A 9,925-nucleotide genomic window follows, 5' to 3' on the forward strand; every position below is an offset into this window, starting at 1 on the left:
TGGGACGTCTTCACCCTGGGTCTCCCCGCTGCTGAGTGCCAAATATGGCGGAAATCTACCCCAACGACTGCCTATTCAAACGAGAGGAGGAAGACGCCACTCATGGGGCGTTTCCTGCCTCGTCCTCCAGAAACATGTTAAACTCGAGCAAACCACTGCTAGCTCTACTCTTGCAGCACTTTACGTCAAAGATTTGCTAATTCAATGCCACCACCACCACTTATCTTTGGTTAATGATCCATACTTTTACTCCAAAAGTAATTACTTTCAGTCACTCATGTCCACACAGGAAGGGAGAAGAAGGAATAAAGGAAATGTGGCAGTAAAATAAAACTCCAATAACGACTTTCCATGTCCAACTGGCTAGAGGGGTAACTGCCCGTCATGCTTATTAATTTCTAAAAGAAATTAGCCTTAAAGGCTCAAATGGAACGTACCACAGTACCGCTTCATAGGCTCTTCAGTATTTCTGTGCATGCTCTTAACAACTGAATCTCTTAAGGGGCTCCGGAACGCCCTATACTTGCAATGTTAAAATAACGCTTATAAATTACATCTTTCCTCACAAAGTATTTGAGGTAGGAAGTTGAACTTTTTACAGATTATTTATTGGAATATGGGCTACAACTTAACACAGGGATTTTACAAAATTTTAGTTCAGTTATTGAAGATGATTTTTTTTCAATTGTAATGAAAATTCAAAACATGTTTTTGCAATTGTTTATTTATATATTCAAAAATATACAGTTTTTTGGAAAAATGCTGTGTTAAATTATGCAGAAGGTACTGTGTAACATTTACTGAAAGTTTGAAACAAATATGTTTGGAAGATCCTTAGAAAACATGTAATTAGTATGAGAAAATAAAAGTTTTGGGAATCGAGCGACAAAGATTGGATTAACTTTTTAGTGCATTCCAGGTCCATAGGATGGATTATCTTCATCCTCTGCAAACTCCTCCTCCAGTTTCCTCTTGTTCCTCCTCCTGTTTACTCTTGCTTGTATTTCTAGACTCTTTACAGCCCTGTCTGCAGCCCGAAGGCGTTCCTTGTCTAAAGCAAGCATCGCTCGTTGTTGTGCTCGTAGATTTTGCTACCATTTTCTTCAGTTGCAGTTACCGCAACACTGTTCCAAAAGGTGGTCATGTATGAACACATCACATTTCAGTTGTATTTCACTAGCAAGTCCTACGTGCTTTATTATGGAGAGTTCCAAACCAACTTCACTACAATGAACACATCTTACACAGTTTGAAAAAATTCCTTTGAGAACCGACATATCAAATATTTCATTCACATCCGATTCGCCCATAAACATTCATAGTTTTCACTCATTGAACCAAGCTTCTTCTGTGAAGTATTTTCTTTCCCACTCTGACTGCTATGGGCAGGTGTACTTGAGAGGTTAGGTTTACTCACTTGGTTATCGTCTTTATTTCCAGAATGAGATTTTCACTCTGCAGCGGAGTGTGCGCTGATATGAAACTTCCTGGCAGATTAAAAATATGTGCCCGACCGAGACTCGAACTCGGGACCTTTGCCTTTCACGGGCAAGTGCTCTACCAACTGAGCTACCGAAGCACGACTCAAGCCCGGTACTCACAGCTTTACTTCTGCCAGTACCTCGTCTCCTACCTTCCAAACTTTACAGAAGCTCTCCTGCGAACCTTGCAGAACTAGCACTGTGGCTAAGCCATGTCTCCGCAATATCCTTTCTTTCAGGAGTGCTAGTTCTGCAAGGTTCGCAGGAGAGCTTCTGTAAAGTTTGGAAGGTAGGAGACGAGGTACTGGCAGAAGTAAAGCTGTGAGAAGCGGCCGTGAGTCGTGCTTCGGTAGCTCAGTTGGTAGAGCACTTACCCGCGAAAGGCAAAGGTCCCGAGTTCGAGTCTCGGTCGGGCACACAGTTTTAATCTGCCAGGACGTTTCATATCGTCTTTATTGTTTACAGTAATAACACATACCTTTGGCTTTCCAACATTTCTCCTTTTCTTAAAAGCCTTCAGAGGATTTCTAATAACTTTACTTTTACTCATTATTATACTTCAACAAAACAGAGACTCAAGAAACAGAATTAATTACGAATATTTTCGAGATAACGACAGAGTAAATAAACATGAAACAATCGACAATCACACCAGCGATATATATTGAACCATCACAGGTTAGCCACAACACATACTTTATCTCACATCACTAAAATGTGCTTGATGAACACGGACGTTAATAATAACACCATTTGACAGCAGTTTAACAGCGCCACAGTGGGTCACGCCCATGTAGAACACATTTCAAAAAAAATTTAAAAATAGTTGTAGTCTTCGGAATTGAATAAATTATATATCTATTAAAAGGTAATAGTCTGCAGATTCATAATACGCAAAAAAGTAAAAATTGAACTTTTCATGATTTTGAGCCTTTCCGGAGCCCCTTAAGCAATATTGGAGAATAGTTCCCTTGAGAAGGGCAAGGCCAAGAAAAAGAATAAAATGGTAGAATGCGGGAGAAACCACTGGGGTTGAAAGTATTAAACCCTCCTTCTGCCTTCCTTCCTCTTCCATTCGCCCGAGCGTGTCTTACTTTTCTGTAATAGCGGTTACACTGCGCATTTCTTTTGAGTCTGGGCCCAACGTTATCGAAGTAATTTTCTAATGAATTCTATACGCTGTTCATATGAGTCACATTTTTGCGATTCTGGCAAAACGTTTCACTTGTTTATCGAATATTTAAAGAAATTCGTGAAGTTTCAAGCTTTTATTAGTTCACAATTTACTATTTTTCTTGAGTTTTCATGATGCGCTCTTAAGCTCTGAATGACATGAACCACATATACTATTCTTCAAAACAACACCTCGTTAATTCATATCGGTTAATTATCTATGAAATCTGATCCATTTCTACACGTGGATGGCATCCGTGAAGTTGAAAATCGTGATCGGATTACAGTATGCACCTGGACAATTCGCTAGGCCCAGCGGCTATGAATATCGGAATGGCCCTGACGAATACTGTTAATCTTCCTCTTTATAATGAGACTAAGATGGTTAAGGTATGTCCATTTCTAGGAGAAGTATGGAAATTTGAATTATGGGAAAAAGCTTTCGGTGACGTGTAAGGTATTGTTTCTCATCACAGTTCGCCGATTTTATAGACATTTCGAAATTCAGTTCACGCTCCTCGAGAGAACAGATTAATAAGCTTTTCCTCTGACAGGACACTTTCAGAATCCTGGTAATCTGATGGCGCACCTTGTTGATTTTGAAGGTTACTGAAATTTTAGTAAATGAGAAAAACTTGTTCTATTCAGTGATACGATTTTAAATCATAACTAATGATACAGAAATCGTACTAAATTTTGAAAAATTATTAGTATCGTCAAAATATTGAAAATTAAAGGCTATATTATTAATAGTTTTTCGCGAAGCAATTATTCACTTCACGCGGAATGCTAGTGTTCCTCCGAACACAGTTTGGGAAAGCCAGCTCTAGAAAATACGCTGCGATGAAAGTTTTGCGACAACTTAAAACCGAGAGAACGTCCTAGTAAGTAGTCATCTACTCGTAGTTAAGAAACCGTCAACGCTTTATGGCAGCAGCGAAGCTTCACACTGATGGCCACATGTTTCATTCTCAGTACGACATTACGCTAGTAGCTTTTCCTCACCTGACGTTTCGTGTTGTCGACAAATCTTTATTTTGCATCGTTTCCTGAGCAATACAAGGGGCAAAGAATCGCTTGATTATGTGGCATTACTTCACACATATACGATTATTTCACTAAGGAACACTGAAAGATTCTATCTCAGTCATTATACATACCTTTGGCCATATGTCAAATAGCATAAGAACCGATATTTCAGTCTTGATGACATATACCACGATATTTCACAACGAAGCGTTGCTACAGGAAACTACCGCAATAATGTTTTACGATATTGCTATAATAGCAAGGGTGCACCAAGACGGTCCTACCTAAAGCCTATAGAATTCGTTTTATGGGAAAATACGAAGTGCAGTACGTACGAGACATAGAGAGACACTTCAGAGAAGCTACCTATACCCGTTGTTGAAGATTTGCTCATTCTTCGTCGAAGACCGACTAGAGCCTGCCCTAATTAATCCAAGGGCGCCCATACCAATGGGCGCGGACCCTCATAGCTCTCATCGAAAGGGAAAAAAAGGTAGAGCAATCAGCTGTTTTTTTTTTCAAGAAAATTATTTAGAAGTCGGTATTATGTAGGTTTTTGACAGGAGTAGAACTAGTACTTTTTTATGGCTACTTACAAGTCGCCATTCGTCTTCAAAATATTAAAAATATTCCATACCTCTAGACCTTGACCATCTGCCCCCTCCTCCATCACATCCCATCCATCCCTAAAGACTACCGTATGGGCGTACTGTATGGAAATACACACAATGAATTAACTAGTACATATTGTAGACACATGGCTGACGACATATGTGGCTGACGACATATGGAAGTGTGGTCTGGTTGTCAGTCGTGCGCGGATAGCTTAATGACATGGTAAACACTCTGGATAAGTTGCAAAACCGGACTCGTAGCCTCGTCCGACACAAATGTTCAATGTCGTGATTCCAGTACACAGCTGAAGGCTTTCTTTATTCGCAACTGCGAATTCATATTATGTATTAGCACGAATGCAGCACTCGTATATAGAAGCCACTTCTACAGAATCTCTAGAACATGTAATGCGTCGCGAGACACAAGTGCGCCAGACATCACCATTTACTAGTCCGTAGGATGGCAACTAAAAGTGTGCGGAATTTTTGGCGTGCAAGAAAATGTATCATTTTACCACGTTGTTGTAAACAAATGCAGGTTGTAAGAAAACTAGGTATGCGATATTTTAGTGTGTGGAGGATATAGAATGAGACGTTTCTTTATATGACAAAAAGGTCATAGTTGAATCTTTCCTTCACGAGGGGCCACGAATGTTCTGACGCTTTTGATGTGCAAACTACCGTGTGATGAGTATTGTTTTAGAGATGTTACTGAAAATATCGTCCAATTAAATTAATGCTCAAGTTACGTCTGCGTGTTAGCGATTGTCTAACACGCACGAAACAACCAGGTGTTGCACGAAGAATGACTGCAGCTTCAGCCAAACGGACAACCACTTCTTAAAAATCTCTGTTAGTCCATCAGGCCAGAAACATCGGCTGGTTGAGTAATTGTCAATGTCAATAAAATTTCACCAACAGCCGTGTACTCTGTGATATTTTATTTTATTCTGAAAGCAACCAGTTTCGGCATTTTATTATGCCATCTTCAGGCCCCATATGCTTCTATCCAAATAAACGAACTTGTATAGCGCCATAAACCAAGATATCCAGTGATTTATGGCGCTATACGACAAGTCCGTTTATTTGAAATGCCGAACCTAGTTGCTTTCAGAGTGAAATAAAATATCTTAAAGTACATGACTGTTAGTGAAATTTTATTGACATTGACAATTACTTCCTAAAACGTTTCTGTCGGTGTTTCGCATAACAAAAGTTTCATATCCCCAACAAAAAGAAATCCATAGGACGTCAGCAACATCTGTAAAACAATAATCATCACACGGAAGTTTGAACACCGTCTCTGTAAACCACTAGCATCAAACCATCATTGTCCTCTAGAGGGGAAACGGTCTGTGAAATGTCTGACACATAAAGAAAGTGTTTTTTTTATATCTTGTATCTATCTCAAAATCTTTTGTATACATAGTTTTTCCCAGTCTATATATATTGACATCTTTTGTATTAACCTGGAGCAGACTGGATTTTTAACAATGCGTTACATTTATTACCTTTTTGTGGTCTAACTTCGCGAATCCCTTGTCGATCACTGTTCAATAGTCTGGGTGTTTTGACATTGGACTCTCAACCAAAAAAAAGCAACATATATATACTTTACTGTCGTTTCTTGTTAACAATATCAGCTTATTCCCAAGAATAAGCAGCTTTCACTCGGGCAATACTCTGCAGAAATCCAACCTGCATTTGGATCGGACTTCCTTAACTCTTGCGCATAAAGATGTGCAGTATGCTGCTGCGTCCATTTCCAATAAGCTACCGCAAGGATTCAAAAATCTTAGCAGTAATCCAAGTGCTTTCAAATCGAAACTGAAGAGTTTCTTCAAGGGTCATTCCATCTATTCTGTTGAGGAGTTCCTTGAAGGATTAAGCTGATTCCTATGTTAAATTGTTGATTGCGTTTACTGAAACTATTATGACTTTTATGTTGTAATTTCATGTACTGTTGTAATTTCAGTGGTCTCGTAGAAGTTATAAGCCACTTGTCTAATAAAACGTACACTTATTCCTTGGCATATCTTCGCGGCTACGTACATTATTACAGTTTCAGCTCAATGTGAACTTCGTTTTGGTCTGTGCTCTTGGCAACACAATATTTCAAGCTTTTTTACTGTATAAATATTTTATTGTGAATGATTCATAGTTATCATGTAACCTTTAGGATGGAGAAAAGACAGTTCGAATATAACATCACGTCGAAAGTGAGGTTTGTGTAGGATCACAGGTGGAGAGAGACAGAAATATCACGGTCTGAGACAAAAAAAGGTGCACCAGGAAGGAATTAACCAAATGATTACAATTTCAGAAAAATTGGATGATTTATTCAAGAGAAAGGGCTTCACACACTGAGCAAGCTGGTCCTTATGGAATCAGTTTTTCGGCTTGACATTGACTGAAAGAGTTGTTGGATGTCCTCCTGAGAGATATCGGGACAAATTCTGCAGCGCATGGTCGTAAAAATTCCGAGATGTATGGAGGACCCCGCCCATAATGCTTCAACGTTCTCAACTGGAGACGGATCAGGCGACGTTGTTGGTCAAGATAGGGTTTGGCTGCTATGAAGTGCAACAAAACGGGGTGCAAAATTGTCGACGTACCGCTGTGCTGTGAAGGTGTCGCGAATGACAACCAAAGAGTTCATACTGAGAAGGGAAATGCCATCCCTGACCATCACTCTTGGTTGTCGGACCGTATGGAGGGCGACAGTCAAGCTGGTATCCCGCGGCTGTCTCGAGCGTCTCCAGTCACGTCTTCGCTGGTCATCGGTCTCAGCTCGAAGCGGGACTCATCACCGAAGACAATTCTACTCCAATTCCAAGTCGAAGACGAGTCTGGAGACGTCTCGAACAGCAGTGAGATACCAACCTTACTGTCGCTCACCATATAGCCCGACAAGCAGCAGTGACAGTCTGCTGTGCCATTTCTTTTCATAGCAGAAACCCTTTGGTTGTCATCCGACGCACCGTTACAGCCCAGCGGTATATCGACGATATTCTACGCCCCGTTTTCCTTCCCAACATTGCAAGCCAACCTGGGCTTGCGTTTCTGCAAGATACTGTCCTATCTCACGCGGCGAGAGTTTCTACTGCTTGTGTTCATGCTTGCCAAAACCTACCTTGGCCAGCAAGGTCATCTCTCTCCAATTGGAAAAGTTTGGAGCATTATAGACAGGGCCCTCCAACAAGATCGGAATATTACTCATCTATCGCGCCAGTTGGACAGAATTTGGCACGATGTCCCTCAGGAGGACATCCAACAATTCAGTCAATGAATGCCAAGCGGAATAACTGCTTGAATGAGGGCCAGAGGTGGAGCAACGCGCCGGCCGTCGTGGCCGAGCGGTTCTAGGCGCTTCAGTCTTGAACCGCGCGACCGCTACAGTCGCAGGTTCGAATCCTGCCTCGGGCATGGATATGTGTGATGTCCTTAGTTAGGTTTAAGTATTTCTAAGTTCTAGGGGCTGATGACCTCAGATGTTAAGTCCCATAGTGCTCAAAGCCATTTGAACCATTTTTTGGAGCAAAGCGTGATTGACTTGCTGTATTTCTGAAGCTCTTTCTCTTGAGTAAATGATCCAATTTTTCTAAAATTGTAATCATTTGTTTGTCTGTAAACGTAAATCACATCTACAGGGTGGTCCAAAAGTCCGGAAACATCCTCATAAAATTCAAATGGAGTACAAACAAGGAAACAGAGTCCCTACACTTGAGGAACGGGAAGGGGGAAACTTTATAGGCTATGCCACAAACATGGCGGCCATCTTGAAAGTCGCCATCTTGGATTCAACTCCAAAATTACAAATGGGAATGTGGTCATGTGACATATCAAACAGACAGAGAATTTCACCAGAAAAACCATGCCGTTGTTATTTTAAACATAGCTTTATTCATTATCAGGTTACAGCCAGTTACATGTGACAGCGGTGGGACGCTCGGCAGTGTGTGTGTTATGTGCCGCAGTGACATTACGCCGATGTTACACAGTCCCGAGAGACCACCAACAGTCACAGGAATGGCTCGATATGTTGTCCATTATGTTGGATTGTTAATGCTATCCTCCGAACCCAGTCCTGATGAACTTTGAACAGCACATCTGGCTGAATTTGACCAGACGCATCAACAATGCGCTGCTTTAGATGATGCAAATCCCGTATTTTCACAGAATAAACCAGTCTTTGACATGACGCCAAAGATAAAAATCCAAAGGAGTCAAATCTGGTGAACGTGGTTACCATTCCACAGCACCCCTACGACCAATCCACTTTTGAGGGAACTGCACATCCAGGTATGCTCGCACATTGTGCCCATAATGTGTGGGACTCCATCATGCTGGAAGAATTCCAGAGATGTCTCATCCTCTGTTAACAACGAGGGAAACACTTCTTCATCCAATAACCTCAGATAACCGTTGGCTGTTAACGTACCATCAATAAAAAAGGGTCCAACGACTTTGGTACCTTACACACCACGCCAGACCATCACTTTTTGTGAGTCGACCGTTTTGGAAGCATCAATCCAGTGCGGGTTTGTGTCACACCAGTATCTGTGATTCTGATTGTTCACTTCACCATTGATAAAGAAATTGGCTTCACCACTGGACAGCACCTGATAGGGGAAACGTGGGTTAATCTGAAACTGCTGTGTCACCCATTCTGCGAACTGTACCCGACGGTCTGGGTCAACCTCGTTCAGGTGTGGGAGCAGCTGAATTCTGTATCGGTGCCATTTGTGCTGCGATAAAATTCGCAGTATGGAGGTACGGCTAACCCCACATTCTTGTGACAGGCGACGAGTACTCCGTTGCGGACTCTTGCCAAATAATGCCAACACGCTCACTGTTGTTGCTTCATCGGTGGCGGATTTTGGTCTTCCAGACTTAGATTTATCTGCGACAGAACCTGTTGCTCGGAATTTGGCCAAAAGCTTGGCAACTGCGCTGTAAGTGATGGGCTGTCTGGTTGGGTAACGACTGTTGAAATCCTCAGCAATGACCCGTGTGCTCCTTTCTCCTGATATCAAAATGATTTCAATGAATTCTTCATGTGTTAAGAACATTTTGTAACCTGTAAATAAGAAAACAATGATTAAAACTTTAGCATGAGTAAATGATACCTAACAGTTAAACACATGTAACATGGGATAGTCACTTTGAACCGTTTCAGACTCCATTTTATGACTTCTCAGTACGTAATACTCACGCTGACGAGCGTCCCACTGCTGCCGCAAGTAATTGGCTGTAACCCGAGAATGAATAAAGCTATGTTTAAAATAACAACGGCATTGTTTTTCTGGTGAAATTCTCTATCTGTTTAATACGCCATATGACCACATTCCCATTTGAAATTTTGGGGTTGAATCTAAGATGGCGGCTTTCAAGATGGTCGCCATGTTGGTGGCATAGCCTATAAAGTTTCCCTCTTCCCGTTCCTCGTGTATAGGGACTCTGTTCCTTGTTTGCTACTCCATTTGGATTTTATCAGGGTGTTTCCGGACTTTTGGACCACCCTGTACTGATTTCCATCCCATTCAGATAGTTTCTTCGTGGTGCGTCTTTTTTTCTTCTTTGTCTTACGGTGTAGTGGGACAGTTATAATTTATTTCATTTCCGCTT

The 9,925-nt window shown here is 41.3% G+C and overlaps 1 non-coding gene across 1 annotated transcript; it reads right to left on the reverse strand.

The window, feature by feature from the left end:
- Positions 1–1,505: 1,505 nt before the first annotated feature.
- Positions 1,506–1,580, reverse strand: Trnas-uga. The gene has a single exon. It is a non-coding gene; the product is annotated as a tRNA-Ser (tRNA).
- Positions 1,581–9,925: the final 8,345 nt, after the last annotated feature.

Source organism: Schistocerca piceifrons, chromosome 8 (genome assembly GCF_021461385.2).
Source record: "Schistocerca piceifrons isolate TAMUIC-IGC-003096 chromosome 8, iqSchPice1.1, whole genome shotgun sequence".
Lineage (NCBI taxonomy): Eukaryota > Metazoa > Arthropoda > Insecta > Orthoptera > Acrididae > Schistocerca > Schistocerca piceifrons.